The sequence below is a fragment of the Lonchura striata genome, chromosome 16 (assembly GCF_046129695.1).
Source record: "Lonchura striata isolate bLonStr1 chromosome 16, bLonStr1.mat, whole genome shotgun sequence".
NCBI lineage: Eukaryota > Metazoa > Chordata > Aves > Passeriformes > Estrildidae > Lonchura > Lonchura striata.
This window is the reverse complement of record NC_134618.1, coordinates 4,005,884-4,012,914: the sequence shown is the minus strand read 5'-3', so window position 1 is coordinate 4,012,914 and position 7,031 is coordinate 4,005,884. Positions and strand designations below refer to the sequence as shown.

General features: G+C 46.5%; 1 long non-coding RNA gene across 1 annotated transcript; it reads right to left on the bottom strand.

The window, feature by feature from the left end:
• Window positions 1–52: 52 nt before the first annotated feature.
• On the bottom strand, window positions 53–6,398 carry LOC144247154 (uncharacterized). Its single transcript, XR_013340851.1, has 3 exons — window positions 6,344–6,398; window positions 4,359–4,569; window positions 53–1,323 (listed from the first exon to the last, which is right to left on the bottom strand). It is a non-coding gene; the product is annotated as an uncharacterized LOC144247154 (long non-coding RNA).
• Between the last annotated feature and the right edge of the window lie 633 nt (window positions 6,399–7,031).

The following is a 7,031-nucleotide window of genomic DNA, read 5'->3' as shown; positions in this document are numbered from 1 at the left end:
TGGAAAAGTAAATAAATGGAGTTTCTGGTACTTCAGAAGGGGTTTTAGGACAAGTCAGAGAACAATTCCATTAAATATGTTCACCTTTTCTCTCCTCTTACTTCCACTATTGCTCACTCAGGATTAGCTCTCCTGCTCCTGCTCAATTCTTCCCCTGAGTACTCAATAAACCACAGCACTGATTCTGTTTCCCAAACTGCTGTCACATATGTATTAGACAGGGATTACCTGGAACAGCACTGGGTACAGTGTCCAGATGGAAATGCCATCAACTCCCAGGCAACATTAAGACTAGAGCTCTATTCTTACACATGTTTTCATTGTCCCCTTCTTCGTAGTCCTGAGTTCATGATGGTTCTGGCTATTTTACCAGGAGTTTTTATTGCTCCCAAAACCTACTTCTTTCAAACCTAAACCAGAATGTTTCACTTGGAATGGCAGCAGCTGTGGTCCAGTTACTCCGGTAAAGCTCTGGGCAGAGAAAGACTCAAAAAGCAGGAAAAACACATGGGGGACTGTTTTCTCAAATGGCTTGGCTGCAGACATGAGAGGCTGAGGAATGCTGGTTACACACTTCCATGGATCAGCCTTTTCTATAAGCAATTACAGACGCTAATGGATTTATTTATTTTAAACTCAGGCTCCCAGACCTGCAGAGGATTTTGCTGTGAATCTTGGAGTAATTTTCTGTTAGAGGGAAACAAAAGTTTCATGTAGCTGGTTCATAAATTTACTTCTTCTGGACAGAACTCTGGGGTAGTTACAACTGTAAATTGACCATTTTCTTCTAAGGAGGAGACAGCATGTCAAGAAGTCCCAAATCTCACATCCTACACCGCTTTAAATACCTCAGACACATCTGTACTGCCAGATTATTTATGGTGAGTTCCTGATATTAAACTTTGAAACAGAGCAGCATATTTGGCTATCAATATTCAGTGTCCCAGGCAGATCAGATCAGAAACACCTATGATGCAAAACTAAGACTTTATCTGTATTACTCCTCCCTTTCCAGACCTGCATTTACAGATTCCTGCTCTGTTCAACATCTCAATATTTCTGAAGCTGCTGCTACTGCTGCCCCTAACAACCAGCTTTGGCACCAGTTTATTGAGCTCAAAAAGTAACAGTTTTGAAAGTAATTTCTTTCACTATAATGTTCAATTAATTTTGGAAGATTTTAGGACTCAACAAATCACAAAATAATCAGCAGCACTTACCTGCTCACTGAGATGCCAAATCTACAGCCCAGCTGTGCCCTTCAAGTAAACATGGATCAGCAAAATGGTACAAAGCAGGACCAGTAAGAATGAAAGACAGAACCTAGAAAATGGAGGGAAAAGGATGGATTTAATGTATTTTGAAATTACTGCTCTCGATGATCCTTTGCACCCTTTCAATAGGTACCTGATGGGAGCCTACAAAAAAAGATGGAGAGGGAGTTTGGACAAGGGCCTGGAGTGACAGGACAAGGGGCAATGGCTTCCCACTGCCAGGGAGTAGGATTATATGGAATATGGGGAAGAAAATCTTCCCTGTGAGGGTGCTGAGGCCCTGGCATAGGTTACCCCATCCCTAGAAGTGTTCCAGGCCAGGCTGGACAGGGCTTGGAGCAACGTGGAATAGTGGAAGGTGCTCCTGTCCAGAGCAGGAACTGGATGATCTTTAAAGTCCCTTCCAACTCAGATTATCCCGTAATTCTATGATTTAAAAGTATGTACCTACTACGTGCCTTCAATTTACTGCCTTGTAATTACTTAGTTAAATAATAAATCCCTTAAAAAACCCCAAACAGCTAAAACAGCTGTTGCTCTCCCACTTTTCAGAGCAGCCTCTCTTTTAACCCCTGAAAACATTTTTCCACCAGCTATCTGACTTACATGCTCTCAAACACACAACATTTGGGCCTGCTCACTTGCTGCTTTACACTCTGTCTGCTCCAGGAACAATTCTCCTGCCATTTCAGCCTCCAAGAATATGTCATCACCGTGGCTACAACAGCCCATCAGTGCTAGCAGGCCTCCACAAGTTGCACACAGCAGATACCTTCTCCCCTCCTGAGCACCACAGTGGTGCTTCAGGACATCTCCTCCTCAATTCCTCATCTTGAAAGAAAAATTCACTTTATACTTCCAAAACCAGGAAAACACCTTCGAAGCAATCTCTTGTATTCCACAGGAAATGCTAAGGGAAATGGGATTAATTAACATTAGAAAGCAAGGCAACAACAAAACCTGAATTATTATCTGGGGTCCCCAGCACAGGAAGGACATGGAGCTGCTGGAGTGAGTGCAAAGGAAGCCACCTTTGTACCCCACCCCTCCCTCCAGCTTCACCTCAGGCTTCAGGAATCAACTAATTGCCAGGACCTGGATGACCCTGGGCTACTAATTACAGAGTGCTGGCAGCAGCAGGATGATGGGATGCACCACTTGGCTTGGCACTGGAAGTTTCATCACCTTCTCCTCCTTTTGTGGAAGCTGCAGCCAAAGATCTGAGGGTTAGTGATAAAATTTCCAGTCAAGTCAGACCAAATACTGCGAAAGGGAAGAACTTCTGTAGTGTTTTTCCTGGCAGCTACACTGGAAGGAGGTCTCTAGGGATTCCTCCAAACCAAATCTTGTAACAAAAAATCTCCCTACTGGTTCCTGATGGAGAAGAACCTACATGTCAATGGTGTGACTTCTGAAAAAGCACATTATCCTCCAGCCTTTTATGGATTCTTCATTAGAGCCTGATCTCTGCACTAACCAACACCTTTATCACTACTTTATAAAGACATGACACTACATCTGTACAGTGCAGGGTCTCTGTGGTTGCAAAAGCACAAAAAATTTAACACTGAGGACAACAAGGCTTGTTCTGTGAGAACAAATGTAAGTGCAAAACACAAATCCAAAGTAGGTACGACTCTCTTGTCCTGGTCTATGCCAGCTTCCCTGTGCCAGAAAAGGGTAACAAAACCAGATGAGGAAAATAGGAAATGAGAAATTAATTCAAATCTCTATAAACAAGGGAATGCTAGGTAGGAAAATCATACTGAGATTCCAAGGAGCAATCTTAGCAGGGATCAGCATCAGTGTCCATCTGGCACCACCCACTTCCATATCTGATGTCCCATCAGTCCTCACATTTCTGTTCAGGGCTACACCTCCCCCTGCCAGCACCCTGTTCATATGGCAAAGCATTTCACAGTCACTAAAAAATCTATCACATTCTAGACAGAATTTTAAATCATTACTTACACAACAAAGTGTCCTTCTACCAACACATCCCCAGAATGGAAAATTCACTTTATACCTCCTCTGGAAGGGTGAAGAGGAAGTGAAGAGAAAAATAAAAACTAACGGTCGTTCAGGTGCAAATGCTGCTGGTTGTATGCAAACACAGCAGTACATAAATCACAAGGAGAAGCAGCTGGTGATGCAAAAATCAAATTAGTTTGACTGAAAACAGTAAGTTATTAATTTAAAGAGAATAATACAATTGATTTTAAGGACAGAATAAAAACATTTTGGTAGATGCCCCAAAAATCAATAAAGAGAAGAATACTGGATAAAAATTCACTTGGTTTTCAGAGAAGGAAAAGTAATCAGGGTGATAATAACAATAAAGATGTAATATAATATCATGGGGATGGAACTGGATTCTGAATATAAACAAATAGTATAAACAATACAATGTATTAAATGTAGGAGGCAAAATTACCTTGTCAGAAAAAGGTAAGGACTCCCAAAAAAGATCTTTTTTTGGTGTACATGAAAACCAAGGAGAAAAACCTGAAGAGGCCACTACATCAAGCTGTGGAACTGTTAATCCTGAAAATACTAAATGTTTCCATAATATCCATCCCCTGATGGTGCTGAAGGCAGCCTATTTTAAGAGCAATCCAAAGCACACTGAAAAGCAGCTGCTGAAGGTGTTTTTGTCAACAGAATCAGATCATTTGCAAGCAGAAGTCACTGTGATTTTTCAAAAAGGACAATTAGGGAAGTAAACACCCATCTTGCAGACTGAGCTCAACACCAGGCTGATAAAGGGCTTATATGGGAATTGATGAATAAAGAGGGATAATAAAATTAAGGTAAATCAACACAGTTTATAAAAACCCAGACCTACATTCAGATAATAACAAGAGCTCTCTGAGTCATTAGAGGGGTAATTCTTCTATAAACCACTAAAGGAGTATCAAGGGACAAAATTATTAATTAAAACCCAACAAAACCAATACAAGGCATTTAAAATTATTAAAATGCAGCTAGATAAGTTTTCAAATGCAGCTGCCATTGAGCACTCAAGTTTCTAGTGCCACCCCACAGAGATTAACTCTCTGCCTGTCCTGTTTTTCTGCTCTTTACCTTAGGAACTGAGCTGAGAGAGACCCCAACCACCAGGATCAAGCTGACAAGAAAGGGAACCACTGGACAGCCCATCATTCTTCCAAACCACAGTGTGACCTCGTCCAGGTGCCTGACTCCACTCCAATGGGGATAACTGTGACCGTGTCAACCAGTTCTGCTGTTCTGTAGACCAAGAATGGAGCAGTGATATTTGTGGCAAGAAGGTGAACTGAATAATTAATGAAAAAGTGAAAATAAAGAGAAGTAAGAACACTCTCATGTTAAATATTCAAGCTGTTCATTTCCAAGAAGGCAGTGTTATTGTGAAGTGCACATTCACTTAAACAAGGGCAGTTCTACTGATTTTTTACCCAAAATGTCTTCTGATTTGTGATTACATTGAAGCCAAATATTGAGTGAAATTTAACAAAGTATCTTGATTTTTCTAAAACATGAAGATGCTCTCTTTGAAAAGGTGACCAAACTCATAATGGATTTCTTCAGGTGACTGGATAATGCATCTTTCACACTAACACTTCATCAATTCATAGCAACGAATAACTTGCTCTCTTCTCAGCTGAAATCCCACACAAGATCTACACTGAACCCCTCAACACTCTGCATCTAATGGTAATTGACCCAGTTGGAAAAGCAAAGAGTCAAAAGAACTTGAGGTCCAATTGCTTCCAAATGTAAAGCTCATGGTAACAATTCTGTTTCCAGTTTGCCTCTGACACACCTTTACTGGTGTCCAGATAATTGTTCTAATCCAAGCACCAAAATCAAAGGGCAAAGAAGGGACAAGGGCAAGAAGAACAGTATTTTAAAGAGATGCAAAAGCCAAGCACATAAGGGCCTTTTTTTGTAGATAAAACCCAGTCTGTGATTGTTGAGAGTTCTTACAGAGCCAACAGACTGAGCAACACCCAATGTCACTGCCTTTACGCTTTACTGGAGTCAAACTGTTTTTCCCAACTGTAATTTTGGCTTTATCTGAAATCTGCCTAGTTAAAATAAACACCTGTGTGTCTGCAGGTTCAGGGACCAAGTGCTGTCAGTAAAGCAGCTGACACTGCCTCCCTTCAAGGCAGGCCCACATCACAGAACCATGAAATGGCTGGGGCTGGAAGACACCTTAAGGCTCACTCCATTCTCATCCCGTTCCACTGTCCCCGGCTGTTCCAAGCCCTGTCCAGCCTGGCCTTGGACACTGCCAGGGATGGGGCAGCCGCAGCTTCTCTGGGCACCCTGTGCCAGGGCCTCAGCACCCTCACAAGGAGCAATTTCTCCTCAATATCCCAACTAACTCTGCCCTCAGGCAGGGTGAGCCATCCCCCCTTGTGCTGTGGCTCCAGGCTCTTGTCCAGTCCCTCTTCCCCCTTCTGAATATGCTGTTCTGTGTGCGCCTGAGCCTGGAAACAACTGATAAAACTCCACGTTGCTTCACCAAGCAGCAACGCCTCAGGACTTCTTTCCCTGGTAACCCTGCTAGGAAGAAACTTTGAAGCTGGACCCGTTAAACGTTTCCAACGAGTCCTACCGGCTGTCAGTGGAACACCTGTAGGGAACGCTGACCCCTCGCCTGCTAACCCTGAAGCGATCTGCCTCTGCTTTGGGCCCGCATTTCTGCCTTTGATCCAACAGCGAGGATGGAGCTCCATCCTCCAGCACCGTCTGTCCCCGAGCTGAGCCCGCCGCCGCCCGGGCTCCCCTCAGCCCCTCACAGGGACCGCCCATGCGCCCCGTGATGACGTAAAAGTGACGTCACAGTGTGACGCCATACCAGTGACGTAACGCCTGAGATGAGGCCTGCCCCGGCTCCAACACCGCCCCCTCCCCGCCACCAGATGGCGCCGCGCCGCGCTGAAAGCGCCGGCGTCATGACGTCACTCTCTCATTCCCGCCCTCCCGCCGCCGTTGGGAGCGTTTCCCCCCCGCCCGCCCGCCCGCCGGTCCCAGCCCGGGCAGTGCCCGCCGCCGCCTCGGCCCTGCCGCCCACCCACCTGTCCGCCGCACCCGGGCCGGCGGCGCTGCCCGCGCCCCGCCGCCACGGCGGCCAGCCCCGGTGCGCGGCCGGAGCGCATGCGCGGAGCGCCAGCCGGGTTGCTCGGCTCGCTGCGAGCGCGGTGCGCATGCGCAGGCCCGGCCGGCGGGACGTTGACAGGGCCCGCACGCGACTCGCGCATGCGCACGGGCTTCCCGCCATCGGCTGTCACAAAGGCGTTCCCGCCCCCCCCTATCCATTCCCCTCATGGGGCCGGGCAGCGCCTCCCGAACCGGCGGCGGGGCTGAGGGGCCGCCGCGCTGCCTCTCCTCGCCCAGGAGAGCAGCCTCAGCCTCTCTCCGACGGGGCGGCGGCGTCTGCTGATGCGAACCTAGCACGAAGCGGGCGGGTCGCGCCCACCGGCGGCGGCCCGGCTACCACGTCCCGCCTCACGGCCCCAACGAGCCCAGCCCCGGCCGCGGTGGGACGTAAAGAACGTTTGATAAAGTCCGTGGCACCGCCTGTCACCGAGGTGAATTGTCAGAGCACCACCGAAAGAGGAGAGCATATGGTACAGCGCGGCTCGTCTGTATTCTTAAGGAGTTCCAATATATAGAAATCAATCTGTATGTAAAAATATAAATTTTAAGTAGGAGAAATACACACCACTTGCTTATGAGCACGAAATTACCATTTAAAATCACTCG